The sequence below is a fragment of the Anas platyrhynchos genome, chromosome 6, assembly GCF_047663525.1.
Source record: "Anas platyrhynchos isolate ZD024472 breed Pekin duck chromosome 6, IASCAAS_PekinDuck_T2T, whole genome shotgun sequence".
NCBI classification, from domain to species: Eukaryota; Metazoa; Chordata; class Aves; order Anseriformes; family Anatidae; genus Anas; species Anas platyrhynchos.
In genome coordinates this window covers 21,226,424-21,245,000 of record NC_092592.1, presented here as the reverse complement: position 1 = coordinate 21,245,000, position 18,577 = coordinate 21,226,424, and the positions used below count along the sequence as shown (strand labels likewise).

The 18,577-nt window shown below is 48.5% G+C and overlaps 1 long non-coding RNA gene across 1 annotated transcript in view; it reads left to right on the top strand.

Annotated features, from left to right (window-relative positions):
- The first annotated feature begins 9,074 nt into the window (after positions 1–9,074).
- The window catches only part of LOC119717399 (uncharacterized), an 86,551-nt gene continuing 77,048 nt past the window's right edge, over positions 9,075–18,577 (top strand). Inside the window, exon 1 of the long non-coding RNA XR_011810021.1 lies at positions 9,075–15,637. This is a non-coding gene — a long non-coding RNA (uncharacterized lncRNA). The remainder of the gene's footprint in view (positions 15,638–18,577) is intronic.

Genomic DNA, 18,577 nt, shown 5'->3' with positions numbered 1-18,577 from the left:
ACATCCTCAAGGGATAGTTTGAATGTGGAGGGAGGAGGAAAGACAAGTGGTAAGTCTTCTGTGGCCATGGGCACTCACCCTTCCGTGCTGTGCCTGCTGGGATCATCAGCTCTTTGACACACAATTGCTTCTGTTATTCTGAGTGTAGTTGCCTGAATATGTCTGATTCTGTAGTCTTTTTTTGTGCATGTCTGTCTTGAGTAACATGCACTGCTGGTACCACAAAGCTCAGCAGTGTCTCAGGTTGTGCAGAGAAACCAGGAAACAGGTATGCAGACTGTGTCACTTGGTGGGTCCAGGTGAAATTTCAGCAGGATCAGTGTTGGAAATAAGAAGGAATGGGGCCAGGTGCAGAAATAGTTGTGATGCTGGAGCAGCGTAACACAGGTGGGGGTGAGAGGTGAGACCTTTAGCTTTAAAGCAACTCTTGAGGGAAATAAATAATGGCAGACCTTGAGCAAAGCTACTGCTGCTTTTCTTTAGGGCAGTTCTTAGCAAGGAGCAAGCTGACCTTGAACATAGCCAGCTGCTCAGCTCTAAAGCCGTAGAATGGGGACAGCGCACTCCAACCTTGGCACTCTCTCCTGCCACATGTGCACAAGGGGTTTCCTTGCACTGTGTTTGTTTTATGGTCCTCATCTTCCCATCCTGGTTGGGAGACAGCACCTCTGCTGTCAGTGTCCCAGGAAGTTCTAAAGGCACCAGCTTCCCTGGGTGATTTTCCGTATTGGTGCTGCGGAGGAGTTCCTGTTCAAGGAAAGGAAAAGATGCTGTTACTGTGACAAACACATGCAAAGTAAGTTCTAATTACTGCCTTGCAAAGTCAAATATTTGTTGCAAGCAGAGGACTAATTGTGGGGGGAGGGAGCGGAAGTAGAGGCTCGTGGAGTGTAAGTGGAACAGATGCCCGGACGCCTTGGGGAAACGCAGCTTTCCTCTACAAATCAGAGCTTTAAATTACAAGGCTTTTACCAAAGAGAACAGTTGTGAGAAGTCGTCTGCTCTCATTTGCGTAATGGCTTCTGTCACTGGTGATTAGACACAGGATGAAGGAAAAGAAATTTGACAATTAGGAATGAGCGATCATTAATCAGAATCTTTGTTAGAAGGAGGGAAGGGGGGGGGGGAGAATATCCCTCAAACAATGGAGGCAGCCACAAGAGCCACAGTGAAGTCCATGAGATGCATAACTGAGTGCTACCGTTGCTCTGCAGAGCCCCCTCCGCCTAAATGTGGAGCAGCAGCAAGGGTCTCAGCTCTGCTGAAAGGCTTGTGGAGGAAGGCAGCTGGGCAAAATCTTCCCCATGCTGCTCAGTGTCAGCTGTCTGCTTAGTAAGGGAGATGTTGTACCTTGGAGCCCTCTCCTTGCCTGATCAACACCTTGTATTCCTTCTCAGTGCCCAGCCATGCGCTGCCAGCAGAAGGCATGGAATCAACTTGTTAAACTTTTCAGACTCTTTTCCCCCAATCTTACGTCAGATTTGCAGTTTCTGATGTAGAGCAGAGCTGGAATGGGCCTTGACTGGCATGTGGAAAGTGTAGGATGAGCAACATGAGAGCGCCCTTTTTTTTTTTTTAATCTGGCTCTTCTGATAATGTCATTGCCTACAGGAGCAAGGAGGAACTTGGTAGGCTGTGTGGCAGATGACAAAGAGACGTCTCAGGTACTTTTATTTATTTGTTGGCTTAGCTCATCAGACAGCTATGCACAATCCAGTATATGTATTTGGTTTTTGCCTGTATGTTGCCTGTTCTTCCTACAGCTGTTGTATTTGAAGGCATCATGTGTGACCCCTACTGCAGGGAGGCACAAGCAGAGGTATAGTGAACAGAACAGCACCTACCTCAAACTGAGCAGATGCCTCAGTGAACAGATGCCTACCCCTCAGATGAAGGTTATAGTCTTGTCCAAGCAAGGTGTGATTAATGGACAGGTGAGGTGCAGTGCTCACGCTGAACAGATCTATAAGGGATATGGCACCTTCGTAAAACCCTGTGCTTTCACTAGAATAGCACTTAGACCCCAAAACATGCTCAGCATGTAGTGCTCTTTCTTTATTGAATATAAAGCTATGTTTCTGTTGTAGCCACTAGGTATTTAATTTTTGGCAGGCTAGATTTTACAAGCAGGATGCAATCAGTTTAATGCACAACTTGTTCAGTAAGCCAGTGGCCAGCAAGGCACAGAGGGATGTTCAACCCAGAAGCTAGTTTGCCTTCAGAATTATAGCCCAGGCTGTTCCATCAACTGTCACAATAGCTCGCACCTGTTTGAAACTTCCAGTCTATTGGGAAATATATGGAGAAAAGGGAAAACTGGGTAAGGGATTTGAGTTCTCAAAAGAGAAATAGTTATACATTTACATATATAAATATTATATATATATATATACACACACACATACTTGTTCCACTGGGACTAAGTGTCTTTACTGGGTTCCACTGGGACTAAGTGTGTTTACTGAGTGTGACTGCAAGGAAAAATCACCACTAATCAGCTGGAAAAGGCAGTGGCTAGCTGATCACATACATACATGCACACAGTGTTTGCCCAGGCAAACAGCAGGGTGAAGGTCAAGCACAGGAAGGGTATTTAGGAGTGAGTGTCTGTCTGGCTAGCTAAAATCAAAGGACATGAGGATATCATGGTGTTACAGCAGATGTTGGGAGCTTTAGGCATATTGCAGTAGGGGTAGGGTTCGTGTGAGCTGAAGTGGGTATTATTGCAAAGCTGCAGTTCACGTTCTCAGTTCTGACAATTGACATGTTGTATATGTATTTCAAAGCCTTGTCAGATATTTTATTGTGGTTTGTAGGAAGAGGCGCTGCCTCTGATTAGATCAACAAATACAACTTGCAAGGGAGGATGACATACCATTTGTGGGGCAAACAAGGTTGCTTGGTGTATCTTACCAGGACTGGAGCTTACTGGATTCATTGATTTCAGTGACAGCTTTTGTCTTTGCAAGGCTGGGTCATTCACTTGAGGCAGAGGTCTCCATCAGGGTGATTATTCTTTCTGTGACTGGAAATCAAAGCAGATATTTCCAAAGGGGAGAGCTGAATCTATTTTACCCCATTCCTAGCTGACTCCAAGTTCAGACAAATGATAGCACTTGGATTTTCAACCTCTTCCTTTCAACCTCACGTTTTTTGCAGATGGTAAGGCAGCTTGTGGTGATGTGGGACTGCTGTCGGAATACCTCACAAACATGCAGTAAGCCCTGAGAACGCCCAGGCTTTGACATGACAAGGTATTGCCCTTGCTGTAAGAGGTGTCACTGAGCTGGGCGGCCAGAGCCTTAGGTGTGATTTTCACCTCAGAGTTTCAGCTGTATTTTTTCCTGAACAGTCAGCACTGGCCATTGAATGCCTTGACAAAGAGGACCTTTGGGTTTGACTTCGTAACCCTTTGGAGAGCCAGGAAAGAGGGAACGCTCTCCTGTGCTGAGGTAAGCTGTGTTATGAGATCCGCTGCACACTCTAGGCTGCTGAAGCACCCCTGGCCTCACACAGGGAGCTGTGTGAGGGCTCTAGCTGAGCTGAAAGCAGCTGGAGGAGTGAGGAGTCAAATTGTTGATTTGCATTGACAGACAGTCCTGGTGTCCACTGGGAGGGCACGTGGGGTAGGTAGCAGCATCCAAGGGGTGGATGATGTGGGAGGGCTTGGTGCCAGGGGCACTGCACTGATTGTCCCAAGATTGTTGAACATTCTCTTCAAGGACCCATGTCTCTGGCAGTCTCTCAGAAGTTACTCTTACCCATCTCTTTCACTGGGGTAAAATGCTTCTGTCAGTAAACAACTAGTGGCACTGGTGGGTGGTTAGGTCAACTGCCATCCACTATTAGATGTGGAGCTGGGGAGTTGTAGAGCTGCGTCACTTGGTCTGTTGGGTCTGACGTTGCTCTGGCAGGGCAGCCCGTTGGGGCTATATATGGGGTGATGCAGGTCTGCAGGGTGTGCTGGGCCGCTCTGCTACCAAGCCACTCCAAGCAAAGCCCTTGCTTCTTTCTACCTCTTTCCCAGCACAGAGGCAATCCTGTGTCTCCTGCTTTTGCTGTTTGTTTATAGCTCTCCCCATCCCATCTGTCTTTCTCTCCTCCTTCCTCCCCTTCCTTCTCCCTCCCTCTCCCTCCTCCCCCTCATTCCCTGTAAGCGATTAATCATTTTGACAGGCTCAGCGATGGCCTTTATTTCCTTGAGGCAGCCAAGAAATGTCTGTGAGCACCTTCCCTGACACCCCTCGTGTTCTCTCGCCAATCAGATCAGCCACTTCTCCTGGAGTGACACCACCAGAAATGTGGGGAGGAGACTGGGGAGGGAGAAAACTCCAGCAGATCCAGCTGGGAAAGTGGGCAGTGGGGCAGGATCCAGTTGGGGTGCCATGTGGGCTCCCGTTAGCTGTGATGGATATGTCATTTCACTGTAGCTTGAACGTCTCATACTTTGCTCCCTCCCTCTCCCCAGGCTCCCCTTCAAATCCTGGTTTCATTACAAAGGCAGTTGAGAAGAAATCAGGCTGCTCAGAAAAATATCACCCTCCAACAGAGAGGCTGGAGGGAAAAGCTGCTGGAGAAGAAAGATGAGTAGGCTGGGATTATCAAGGGAAAACAAATGGGAATGATTTTGTAGAGGACCTTCCCAGGGAACATGCCTCTGTCTGGTGCAGGAAGTGGCATCTGTATCTCTGCCTTGGTTCACCTGGACCCATGTCATGAGGGGAAGGTCTGAGGCCACTTTACATGCTATTGCAAATGTTCTGTCACCTACCTAGAATGAAGAAGGGGTGGATGAGGCTCCCTAACAGATTTTTTAATCTACTATAATCAAGCTTTACAGCATCCTCCATCCTCTCAGCATGGAACTGAGGAATGCCATACTTCTAGAGTTATTTTTTCTCCTCTTAGCATGAAAGTAAATACCCTCCACAGCAGGAAGGAGCAGCCCACAAATGACCACTCTGCCCAGGATTTCTGGGGAGGCCTAAAGACACTTTGTGCAAAGCATTGAAATGAGCTTTTACAGGAGCACAGGAGGTAGTGAAGGAGAAAAACTAGTAGTCAGATGAAATGTGATGTAAAGATCTTGCGTAAGGCAGGAGACTAGATATAGTGACCTAAGGGATCCTCTCTAGTCTCGTGATCCTGTTAGACAAGTAATAAGGCCTGAGCAGAGCCCAGAAGACTGTGAACAGACTCCTAGTGGATGAAAGGTCCTAGACTAAGACTGTCCCAACTCTTCTTGAAGAGTAAAGAGCAGGACAGATGGAAGCTACCACCTTTTGCTCAAAACCACCCCTAGCATGACACAGCTATGCCTCTGGGAGGAGTAGTCAGGCAAATGATAGCTCCCCAGTCTCAAATGAAAGCTCACACCCTCTTATGAAGCATTGATACCCACTGTTCACATGAGCTTGGGTCTTTGTCATACATGATAGGCATGTCAGCAGGGCACACTAGTATCAGGTTGGATAGGTTTAGAGAAGTTGCTGAGGGAAAACCACAACCTCACTCCAACACCTCCCTGTTATTTGTTTCCTCCTTATAAAAAGCTTGCCCTTAAGGTACAGGCCTAAGAGCTGATACAGCCCAAGTCTGAAAGGAATGCAGTGAACTCACCAGGAATAAAATGTCTTTGCTGACAAAGGGGCTGACTGCATCAGATCTCTGGAAGGTAAGAAGACTGGAGCAGGTGAGGAGTTAACAGGCGCTTTCCAGCAGATGAAAAGGCAGTGAGCACTCCATATGACAGACGTGCTGCCCCATGTCTTGGGAGTGACCTCTGCCAAAGCCACTGCTGAGTTTCTCCAAACCAGCATTCTTCTCAAGGAAATATTGATTTTGTGCTGGTGATGCTAAGCAGTGTTGTTGAGCAAAAGGCTATAAATGCTTAGCAGAGCAGTGGTGGCCAGGCCAGTTGATCTGGCTTTCTTTCCACTGGTTTGTGCTCATGTATCCATGGTGAGGGACGCTGGCTTTGTGATCCCAGGCTAGTTACTACTAATGGCTTCAGTGCCTCTTCTCTGGTGCAGGGTATTTATGTGTGCTCCCTTGTTTTGTAGTAGGGCTTTCTTTTTCCAGCAGAAAATAGCCAGGACTGTTTATATCCATTAATAGGAAGTAATGTTTATTTACTGAATGTAGCATAAGAAGGAAACATGGTGAAGGTCTTAAACAGTTTATCTCAGTTGGAGTTATCTCAATTGGAGTTTTCAGAGCGAATGCAGATCAGCAGAAATGAAGTCTAATCAATGTGGCTAGTGCTGGTTATTCTAGAAAGACTGTTTTAAATCATGAACAACCCAGATAATATCTAGGTCTTCCAGGGTTCCTGCCTGTTGCATGCACTCAAGATTTTGAATCACATTGCACTGCAGTGACAAAACTCGTGTCTTTGCCCTCTCACGCCATCAGCAGCAAAACACAATACTGTGTCTCTTGGCAGAGTTCACCAGTAGGGTAGGCTCAGGTGGGTGATACTTGCTTGAGAGCTTTTAATCATCACATGGTAGATTCTTGTCAGTTCCCCCACTGAGTGTCTGTACCATGCACCAGAGAGGATGGGATGAGGTAGGGTGAAGGCAGAGCTGTTCGCAGACCTGAAGCAGCATTGCCACATCAGCATGATGCTGACGGCTGACTCAGTACCATAGAGGGCTGAGCCAGTTCAGTAAATGAGCTTGTATGGGGATATCAGTGCTGCTGTGTAGATGAATCCGTTGCTTGTTCTCTCCTTGAAGGCTGTGGCCTGGCACTGCCATGGCCCTAAGCCAACTGGAGTGAATTGTACCCTGTCCTCAGGCAGGGGCTGACCTTCCTGCCAGGGTGCTGTGTGCTGCAGTGGGGTGGCAAAGTGACCTTGCAGCTGCAGATGGGAAGGTGTTGCAGCTGGGAGCTGTGATCCACACTGTGGACAAGCTGGACAGTGCCTAGGTAGCTGGAGGCTGAAGGAGAAATTGTCCCTGCCTTCAGAGGTGCAGAATCCAACTTCAGAACATGTCCGTGCTGCAGGGAGGGGAGAATGATCAAAATCCCTTTGCATGCTGCACTGTTGCCATCTCTATGGATTTCTGCAGGTTCACGTGCTAAACATCCTTATAGTGGCCTGGGTCATCCCATGTCTCCTGGAAAATCTGAGATATCCTCAGTTATTGGCAACCATCTCCACGTTGTGCAGCTGTTCCAGCCATCTGAGCAGTACCCGATGCTTGATGGGAAAGCTGGAGCTTGAGGCCAACTTGGCGTGCTCCTTTTAGGTGGCAGAGGTGCTTGTGCCCTTGGGGTCTTTGCAACTGGATGTTGGGTCAGCTGCACCTGGGAATCTAAAATTTTGAGGTGCCCCAGCCAGTGTGGAGACGTTCATGTTTGGGCTCTGTCTATCTGGGCTGCTCTGAATGTTATGGATGTGTTGCTGCTGTCTTTGCGGAGTGGATGAAAGTGTTTGTGGTAAAATGTAATCAAGTGGAAAATTGCAGTGCATATAAACACATATGGCACTCAATGACTGGGCATTAGGCACAGTGACTGCAGGCAAAAAAAATTATCTGTAAACGTTTCGCAGCAAGTTTCGAAATCTTAAAGAACAATAAGATATTAGCAATTTAATGGGGTGATTCAGCGAGGCAGCGATCCTTGGGTTGGGAGAACGAGGATGCATGCAGCTGCAGTGACGGGAGCGGCTGGGATTACTCAGCCAAGCTCAACAAGCCCTGTCTGTCAGCACAAGACAGCTGCCAAAGGTTTCCTTCACATGGCAAGGTGGCTGTGCTTGGAGAGGAGAGAGCCAGGAGGTGGCCTGTGAACCTTACCAGTGCCACCTTCCAGCCTCCTCCAAGAGCCTGCTGTTTACAGCAGCGCTTGGAAGAGGCTGTGTGCGGTCAATGAGGCAGAACTGATGGGCGAGGTGGATCAGGCCTGGCTCAGGTTGGGAGCTGCAGAGTCGCTGCAGGTTAACGGCTGGCTTGGCCTCCCAGAAAGGGAGCACCAGGTCCCGTTCGCTTTCTGTGCTTCCAGGCTCCGTCTGCTTGTGCTGCCTGGGGTATCACGTTCTCAGCCACTGCAGAGCCTGCAGCAGTTCATATCCTTCCTGGGAGCAAGCATTTTTCACCCTGCCAAGGAGCCGTGTCATCTACTGGAACTGAATTTGGGTCTTTCGCACATAACACCGTGGGATCCATCCTGGATCTGGTGGCCAGGCTTGCTAGCAGTTAATGAGGGAACAGCTTTGGAAGGAGGGAGGATGCCAAAAATGGAAATCCCAAGGGTATTAGCAGCCTGGTCCAGCAAGGCCTGGTTGATTCCAGCCCTGTCTGGTGTGAAGCCTTCCTGGATTAACCTAAATGAAATAAAGTACTCTGGATAGAATTGGTGAGAATAATGATAGGAGAAGCTTTTAATGAATTGCTGTTAAATTATGTTTATTTTCATTATATCTTTTTAGCCATTTACAAAATTCCTGCTTTTAATCTTCTCTTTAAACATGGTATAGTGGAAAGAAAGATTATATTTAATGCCTTGTGTTGCTTGCTGATTTAGGCACTCATAGTGCTTATGTCTATAAGAATGCTAGCTCTTGCTGCCAAGTACCATGGAGAAATTGTCCTACAAGCAAATCAAGCTGAGGCATTCCTACCTCTAATGAGTACAGACACATTTTCCTACAGAATTCCTCTCTCACTTTAACCTTCAAACAAAGGCAGCCCTCAAAGGACACCCCACTAAACAAACAAACAAAAAACAGAACATTCTGCTATGGTCAACTTAACATTTGAAGTTCTTCTCAAGACCTGTCTCTTACAAAGGGCCCCATATTTGCTTAAACTAGCTTCCTCCTTACTTCGTTCTCTGCTTTACTTTCCATGATCTGTATTTTTTTTTAAACGTTTTTTTTCATCTTTTCTTTCAATAGTAGCATGCTACTGCAGCAGTAAATCCAGGTGGTTTGAGTCTCACTTCCTTACATTAAGAAAGGGGGTGAATGGGGCTCTTTGCTTGCTTGATCCTACCTGCACTCTTTGTCCATTCTATAACTCCTCTTGTGAGCCTACATAAAAATCCATACTCAGGACCTTCTTCAGACTTTCCCCTGTGATGTACATTTGCTCCAGGTGTCATGGGTTTTGAATACATCAGAGGAGAGTGACTCCCCTCACTCTGCCCTATAGCTGGAGTGGCTCACTGTTTGGCAAGAAGCCTCCGTGTCAAGGGAGTGGAGCTGTGGTTTGGTTTTGAAGGGGTTCAGGTGGAAGTAAACATGTGAGGGCTGGGTTTTCTTGGAGGTGTGTTTGTCTGAGGTATGTGTTGGCCTACCTAAAGGTCTGGAGTATCTGGGGTCCTAGCATAATTCTGTGTGAGCTCTCAGTTATGGCATGAGTGGATGGACAGGAAGGGCCTCTGGAGGATGACGTGTTTTCCTTCTGGCTTATGACCAGGTTAAGAATAGAAATATATTCCTCTTGCTTACGGTAGCAGGTGGATTGACCCTAAGGCAAACTGGAAATGGTGGGGCTGATGAAGTGCACGTGCTGCTTGTTCCTGCAAAAGAATATGAAGCCACCTGAGTCCCTGTCCCACTGTCCCCACCCACATGGAGGCTATGATACTGGAGGCAGGTCTGCCTGTCACACCTGAAAGAGCTGTACAGCTCAAGCACAGCCAGGGAGAGATTTTAAGTCAAAAAGCAGCTGTTCAGTCACTCAGTGTAAGCTTGTGGGTAACTAGGGGAATTCTCCTGGTTTCTTTTGTCTAAACCCTCCTTCCCAAAGGGCCTCCTGTCACAGTTTGAAAGCACTGGGACAGAAAATCCACCACTGCTCTGAGGAGTTTGCTCTAGAGGTGAAAGGCCCCCATTGCTTCGTGTAAAGCCCATCACGGGATCTCATTTTTGCCTGGTCTGCTTTTACTGTTTCTGCAGGTTCTTCCCCTTCTCTGTTAGCATCAAGAACCTGTTTGGAAATGGGCTTGCTCCCCTGCCCCCCAGCAATCAAGCTGATGTTGAATTCTGTATTCACTTGGCCTTCAGCTGCACCTGCTGAAGAAGAGCCAGACCTTACTGGTCAGCGTGGCCCCGTGTGAGGATTTGCCCTCAGGCTGGAGCTGCGGGTGATGACCCACCTTTCCCAAAGCGGCTCTCCCTTTCTGTGACAGTCCCTCTGCCCCTCAGGAGCAGCTGTGATGAGATGTTCCCCATGGTGTGGCTGGCCAAAAACTTGCTGTCACCTCTGGCAGCTGCTGTACAGTTGTCAGACCCTCACTCCTTCTGGAGCACAGCTGCTGATGCTGGAACTGCCTTGTGCACTCATGAGGCTGGACTGTTGTCACTGGTTTATTACATGCTGCCCTTCTAAAGCACCTTGCTGCCACCTCGCAGTGGTCTTGCATGCTGGGCACAATGAGAGTCCGTGTCAGGCAGTTTTGAGGCATTGGGGCAAATGTATCCATGAGGTGGATGATGCTGGATGTGTTCGCAAGTACCTACACACACTGGGGCAGCAAAAGAGCGGGGGTAGGTGGGCAAATTCACGTGGTAATCCCTGGCCTCAGGTTATGGTCCTGTATAAGGGTTACAATTATAGATGTTGGCCATGGAATTTGATTTTAAATGCATTTTTAAAAGCAATTTAAAATGCTTAAGGACATCCTGGTAGTTGGGTTAAAATTCGGGGCTTCAGTAAGCAAAAGGGGAGCTGTTGTGTGGGCCCAGGAGAGGAGAGCTCAGGCCAAAGGGAGTGAATTTTGAAATGTCTGAGTTGTGATGTTGTTTGGGGACACCACAGTTGACAAAGGCGGAGGTGCCTGAATGGAGGAGGAGAGCAATGAAAAAACTCTCCGAAGAGGAAGGTAGGGGCAGAAGCGTCTTCCTTTGTAAAAAAACAACTGAGAAAAGGAGGTGCGTGGGGGGTTCCTGGCGTGGAGGGGGCTGGCAGGAGCCCGTCCCGTCCCGCAGCCGCCTGTGCTGCTTCTCTCTGGCCACGGCGTGGAGCCCACGCTCCGTGCCCGGCTCCGCGGGGCGCCCACGGGGGGCAGCGGGCAGGGCTGCTATGGGGGTGGGCGCTCCCGGCGCCTCCGCACCCCACTCCCCTGGCACAGACTTGGTGTGTCGAAGGCGCTGGGCATGGGCTCCAACGCGGCTTCAGCCTCAGCTTTGGGAATCCAGGCTGGGTTTGCTTCTCCTGGCACACACACGTGTGCTGGGGATGTACAATAAAACAGGGACCTACACCAGCAGGCTGGCGTTGCAAGATGGGTGCCCTTGGGCTAGGTGCTGTTCTACTCCAAGCATATGCTGTACATCATATTTTCAGGGGTCACGTATATTGTCCCGTACCCACGTAATCCAGTTGAAGTAATCGTGTGCTCTGCTCTGTTCATGCATCAGGCATCCAGCACAGCCCACAGATACATCGGGCTCAGCTGTGGTGGCTGTCTGTGCAGAGGAAAGGAGGGAGGACAGAAGGATGGCCTGTGAAGCACCTTGCAAAGCACTTTCTGTTGTAGGGGGCTTGTTCCTGACCCCTTTTCCCAGCTCCACACTGCAATGCGTGCGCTGGGCCCAAGAGGGCAGCAACACACTGCGGGAGGAGCGGGCTCTGCTGGGGTGGCCACAGGCTGGTGACAAAAGGGACCCCAAGCAGGGCTCTTTCCAAGCAGAGGTGTTCTGTGGAGCTGCTGCCTGGGAGGCCCAGAAGATACTGCAGGAGAGGTCGGGCACACCGGTCACCTCTGGAGGCCCTGTCCCCATCCCCTCTCTGCCCCTGATGCCCAGGGGATGGAGCTGGCAAAATAGCCTCATGGGGTTGGACCTGCACTGGAGTATTTCTGGGACTGTCTTCTGCTTGGTCATCAGCCCCCTCACAGAGCGGGTCTGACTGGGAAAACACAGTGGAGGGGGATCTGTTTTGGCATTTTTCTCAACATTTGCATGCCAGGCCTCTGTACTTGGTTCTCACAACCCTCGTCAAGCATCACCTGTGTTCCTTGTGGTTCAGAGGATTGAATGCCCTTTTCAGTGCACTCAAGACAGAAAGCACCCTGCCTCCAGCCAGGTGGTGCTTACCATGGCTGAGCTTGCTCTTCCATGCTTTCCCAGCAGAGGTGAAACCCCCTGGGAGGCAAGGAGATGTTGAACTCCCTGGTGGAGCACACAGTTCTGGTTCCCTAGGGTCCCTGTGGCTTGAAGAAGCCAGAGATGAAGGTGAGCTCTGACCTGGACTGCAAATGCAAAGCCACAGATAATGCAATGCAATGCTGTGAAGAGCTTATTCCATTCTCCCTGCTAGTTGTACACACACTACCACAACCAGAACATGGGCTTGGGCCCAGTGGGTCCTCCCGGCACCCATGGGGGGTGAGCAGCAGAGGTTAGGGATGGTGCTTGCCCTTCCTTCATGGAGGAGATGTGGAGGGAAGGTGCCATGGCACAGGCCATGCTGACAAGGAGGAGTAAGAAGAGGAAAAGGAGGCCTTTGCCTCCACAAAGCAGGGTACAGTGGCCCCAGAGAGTGACATGGCACCCCTGAAACTGCACCCAGCCACTGCCATCACAGACCTCTGCTCTCCAGGGCTGTGCTTGCAGCCCCCTCCCTCTCCCTCCTTTCCAATCCTCTTGTACCATTTTCTTGGCAAGGGTGCTGGCTTTCAGCCCCTGCACCTCATGTGCCCTATTGATAGCTGGTAATTTATGTAAATCTCCTAATATATGGATTCTGGGATCAGGACGGAGGGTTTGTGTGTGAGATGAGATTAATATGTTTGCAGATTCTCTCTGCAAAGAGAGGGAGAGAGGCAGGCAGGGCTGGGACACTCGCCCTAGGTCTTTATTAGCACCTCTGTGCACCAGCCATGCCCACAGCCGGTGGAGCGGGGGCTCACCCAGCTTTGCCACCCTGCTTGCCCACAGCCAGCCATGCTGGCCACCCCAGGGAGAGCATGTCCCTGGGAGGCCACAAATGCCTGGCAGTGGTTTCTGTCTCTGCCTGCTTCTCCCAAGCTTCAGCATCTCCAGAAGGTGGCTGGGCTGAGCTGTGATGGAGACTTGTGCCACCACAGGAGCATGTGGCCCCGCGGAAGTGCTAGAAAACTGCAGCTTGGCTTTATATTCCCCGTGATAGTTCAAGACAGCTGAGGATGCTTGTAGCCATGGGCCTCACAGTGCAGAGGACTCCAAGTTGGACATGGTGGTGTGAGGAGCAGGGGGAAGGTGGTGGGCCCAGCTCCTGCCATGGTGCCCACCCGCCAGGCTGGCGCAATGCGATGAAAGACAGCTGGGCTAAAGCTGAGGGCTTGCAGGGGGATGCCATGTGCTACTGCCCTGACCCTCCTGGAGACAGCAGGCCCTGGGGCTGAAGGTGCCCTGTTGTGCTGATTGAGCCCCCCTGCCTGCAGCCAGCCCCAGCCCAGGCCCATCGTGGGGCTGCTGGCCTGACCCGTGCCCACTGCTAGCCCCAGGGCCTGCACCGGGCCAGCTGGGCTCTGTGCTGCAGATGGGAAGGGAGTGGGAGCTCCTCTGATTCAGATGTTCCCAAGGAGTTCATATTCCACACCTGACATTTAGAAACCAGGAATCCTGCTGATTGATAGGATTTGATGCGGTGGAGTATATTTCACACTGTGTCATTTATCCTGGTGCTGCCTCATGCGAAATATCAGCCGTCCGGGAGCTTTTCTGATCGCTCTTTGAAGCACTGGTTCCTGATAAAGTCAGGAGAAGGATGCCCTTTCCCCCCACATTAAGGGCCAGGGGTGGCAGCAACTTTTATCCCCATGACAGGATCAGGCAGCTCAGCCCCATGCACCCAGGGCCACAGTGGGGTCCTGCTGCCCTCGCTTCCCCTGGGGCTCCCTTTTCTCCTTTGGGAACCACACAAACCCCATTTCTCCCAGCCCACTTCCCTTCAACAGCACCCCTTCTTGTGCTCCCTCTCCCTGTCTGTTTCTGGATTTGCTCCCAATGCTCTTTTTAGCCTTTGGAGGAATATTTTTAACTCTCCTGAGGTTGCTGCTGTTGACAATGGAAATCTATTGTGTTTTATGTGCCTGGAAAATGAATTTCCATGTCAGAAGAGGAGAGCAATTATCACAAGCAAGAGAGATCAAATTGGGTCTTTAAAAAGAAAATAAAGTTCAGATCTTATCTGATTAATGAGATTTCTTCCAAACCTTAACAAATCTTAATTACAGTGACTCTGCTGGAAGGGATGAGGTAAAGCTAGGATTGGGGGCTATCTAAACAGAACCGCTCTCTTCCGAGCTAGAGTACATCCCTGCATGAAAGCAGCAGGGATGGCCATTGAGTGTGGAAAGCTGCTCAGCTGGAAACCAGCGAGGCAGGATTCTCCATGGAGCCTGAGCAGCTCCTTCCCTGAAGGCCGGCGGCGCTGGGGGACAGCCCCACCACCCCGACCGTGCCGTCCCGCCACTTGGCAGCCTTGTCGCTTCACATCCATCGTGGCCGCTGTGCATTTCCCTCCTGCCCCCCTTTATTTTATTTTTTCCTTAATAAGAGTGATTGTTCAGTTGTTGGAGATTTTTATTCTCACTTTCCTGATTATTTTTTTTTTTTTTTTAAGTAAGCTCCCTGTTTAAAATAGGCAGAGGATAAAAGTTGTTTATATGGTTTAAGCTCACAAAACACTTCCAGATGATTTATTGGACTGCCTGCAACACAGGCCAGAGATTGTCACCCCGCTACCTCTCTGTTGTGTACAATAACTTGTGTGAGTAAAGCTGCACTTCCAGGAGGAACACGTCTTGATCCAGAGATGTTGAGAAAGGGAGACTCTGGCACTTCCCATAATAGCCAGCTTGAATGGTTCATCGCCCCGACTTCCTCGTACAAATAAAACAAAACAAGAATAGTCTCCTACTTCATTTTTAATTGGTACTTGTCTGGCTTCAGCATTTATCCATCGGTTCTTGTTATGGCTTTCTCTGGCAGATTAAGGAGTTTTTTAGTACCAGATATTTCTTCCCTAGGAAGAAAAGTATATGCAGGAAGCAAGTCACCTCTTGATCTTTTTAATAAACTAAGCAAAAGACTCCCTTCAAATCTTCAGTGTAATATGTTTTTCCCCCAGTTTTGGTTAATGTTAAGGGCTCTTCAATCCTGCCACTGGAAAACAAGCTTAGAAGAAAAGAGCAGGAAACAGAAACAAGTTAAAACCCCTGGAAAATCAGACAGCCACACACTCCCTCCCCTTTGTCTGTATGAATACATTGTCTCCCTTCCCATTGTCTTTGTAACAAATTTGGGAAAACATCCCTGGTGTAAAAGATATTTTCCAAATCTTTGTATCATTTCAGATTAATTATTAACAGCTACTAGCAGAGACGGAACCGGCTGTCAGCATTTGAGCGAGGGGTAAAAATGACAACCGATGCATGTATTTAGCCACACGCACATTTGCAGGGTATTGGTGAGAATGAAAGGAAGCGTTGCAGAGTGCCCGAGCATCCTTGCATGCTCGTCCGCTGCTCTGCTGCGCTGCTCCGGCACAGACGCCCAGCTAGTGTGGAAAGCAAGTGAACCCTAATGGGAGCTCCCTGTCCAGCCGGCTCTGGAAATGGGGCAGTCTGAGGGGCTGAAACCGTCCGAGAGAAGCTCTCACAGGAAGATCTGAAGACGAGGAAAATAAAACAGGTACCTGCGCTGCACGTGTGTCCTCTAAAAACTTTCTGCGGCTGGACTCCTAGGATTTGTACCTGGTGCTTCCAGTTTAAACTGCTGTTCACAAATTTTGGTTGTGTCCCTGATTTATTCAGCAAGATTTTTACCCTCTGTTCTCAGCCCTGTGAAGTTTCAAAATGTGTAAATAATTTAAATTATTTTTGCCTCATTTCCACTGTCTGATATGATTCTCATCTGCCTGTCTTGTTTGCCTGATTTATGAAGGTTTGTTTTTTAGGAATTGCCTCAGTTTTTACTAAGGGAGAATTTTTTTTAATTGTGATAAATTTTGTTATTTTATTGCCAGCTTTGTCTTCAAGGCCCTGACTTGGTGGAGCCCTTCTGCAGTTATTCAACTTTAGGCATGCACTTAAATCTTCTTAGAAGAAACGGTCTTGGGCTCAGAATTAAAATTTAATGTTTTCCCGAACTGAGAGTTGAATCTTTAGAAAATATCTCAACTTGCCCTGTTTCTAATTGTGATTATTTTTTCAAACTTTATTTTAGGATGCTAGGAGAGGAACACTCACAAATACATTTATAGAGAACTGTGGTTTCCATTCCATTTCTTTACACTTTGCAATGAATACATTACAAAAACAACACATCTTTTCTGGTATTTTCAACTTTAACACTTAATAATCAAAGAGCAAGCCCTCAAACCAGCAAGATTATAAAAATAACATAGTTAGGATTCTTGTACTGGCTTTCTGTTTTAAGGGGCTGCATATGCGGCATTTTCAAGCCATCCTCTGCTTTGTCCAAGGTTAGAAAGTTACTTTTTAATTGAAAGCTGAATTCCCGGTCCTAACAAGTGACTTTTTTCTTCCCGAGCCTCTTTCTCCCCAAAGTCTGCACACTGTTTTAGCAGGAAGGACACTGCATCTGCCTGTGAAACTGCTGTCCCAAGCAATGCCACTGGGTTAGGAGCTGGCAGCCAGGCACCGGGAGCCACCAAACAGTGGGAATCTACAAACAGAGCCTGGCTTGGCCGTGCTGGCTCTTCAAAATCACGGGCTTGATCCCCATTCACCTCTCACAGTTGCAAAACTGGCTTAAAAATCACCATGTTAAAAAAAAAAAAAAAAAAAAAGGAATTAGCAAGTGGCTTCTTTTCTGATGCCATTGTGCTGTGGAACAGCAGGCCAGCTTTCAAGCTTTTTGCCGCATCTACAACAAATAGTTATTTCTTAAGAAAAAGGATTAAAAAAGTCTGCTCAGAGCTTTGCATATAATCCTATGACTCCAGGACCCAAGGCTTTGAGTAATATCAAAATCGAAATAAATTCTCCCTGTGAGAATCATAAGAATCTGCCAAATTAGTTCACAGGGGTAAACAAACAGCCAAATATTAGTATTCCACACTAAGAGCTAAATCCTATAAGTGGGGCCAGGGTTGCACATGGATTATCCTTTTATAGTTCAGGCGTGGATTTACCAAGGGGATTATAGGCCTTGCCCTCCCAGTCTCCCCTCCGCCCCGGCGCTGCCTGGACCCAGCAAGCAGCACAACCCTCTTGCCACCCCACAGCCTCCCCTGGCACACCTGCCCCCTGACCCTCCCCTCCAAGCACCCTGAAAGCCAGGGCAAATTGTCACCCCTGGGCGCAAGATGAAAAAAAAAAGCAGGGCCAGGAGCGACGCAGGGGTCAGCCCCGGATCCTGAATGGGTGCAGCATCCCTGGGGGATGGGGGATTAGTCCCCAGATGTCCCGGCCTCCTTTCTTCCTGCCTCTGCTTTGCATTGCCCAGCCCTGTTCCCTGAACAGGATAAGGACAATTGGAGCTGACACCCTGCTTCAGTTTTCTTTCCGATCCTGCTGCCCTGATGGGCTGTCACTCCTCATATCTCGCACGCTTCCACTGCCTCCCTTGGAGCATCAGAGGGCTCTGGCTGCAGCCAGGGTGCTGTGTGATGCCGAGGTGCTGCACACTTAGCGGTGTGATGGGCTTATTCTCTCCTTGCCTCTCTTTCCCTACTGTATGCACATATATACATAAATACATACATACGCACCTGCATGTGGACGCACAGACATTTTATTATCAAAATAAACACAGCTATTTTAAGCTGGATTTTTGCTGTTATTTTCAGGCAAAAACAATTCTGCAGCATCACTGCTTGCACCTTTTTATTTGTGCACTTTATATATTATTGCTATGACATAAAAGCATCCAGTTTTCTGCAAGACACAAAATACGGATAACCTCTGTGGTGAAGACTGTGAAACCTAAACAAAACAGACAATGTAGACAGGGCTACCTGAGAAGCACAGAAGAATGAAGATTAGTCTTGTTTCGTTTTAATAAATACATTGTTAACATTACCAGACAAGAAACAGACATGTTTTCTTCTCTCCCCCCCCTTCCATCCTCCTATTTAATAGTTGTTCCCTCTCATTCGCACAATAGAGTTATGATGCAATGTGAAATAAAGCCTGGTTTAGGCTGCTGGCCCCAATTCAACAGCCCTGAGTCCCCCGCTTGCTCTGGAGTGCTCACGTGCTTACGATTTCTCTAGGTTGGTGCCCTAGATCACGCTGTCTATTGACAGCTGCCCTTTTGCTTACAAATGAAACCATCCCTAAATCAATAAGAAAAACCCTTATTCTCCTCACCTGTTTAATGCCACAGCTGCGGGTTGCTGTAAGATTTGTGAACAAGCTGATGTCTACGGAGAAAGCAGTAAGAAAAATAACACCTTTCCTACCAAACTGAGCGGGTGTTTTATGTTTACATACAGATCACCTTCTGGGGGTTTTGTTGTTGAGCTCGAGAAATTTGCTGTGTAGATTGACAAGCGCAGGCTATTGTCTTGTGTACTTTTGCCCAAAGCAGAGCCACATTGCTTTAAAGGGACACTGTCAGCTTGACTGTTTTTCAGAAAGGCACATTTTGAATGAATCTATGTTT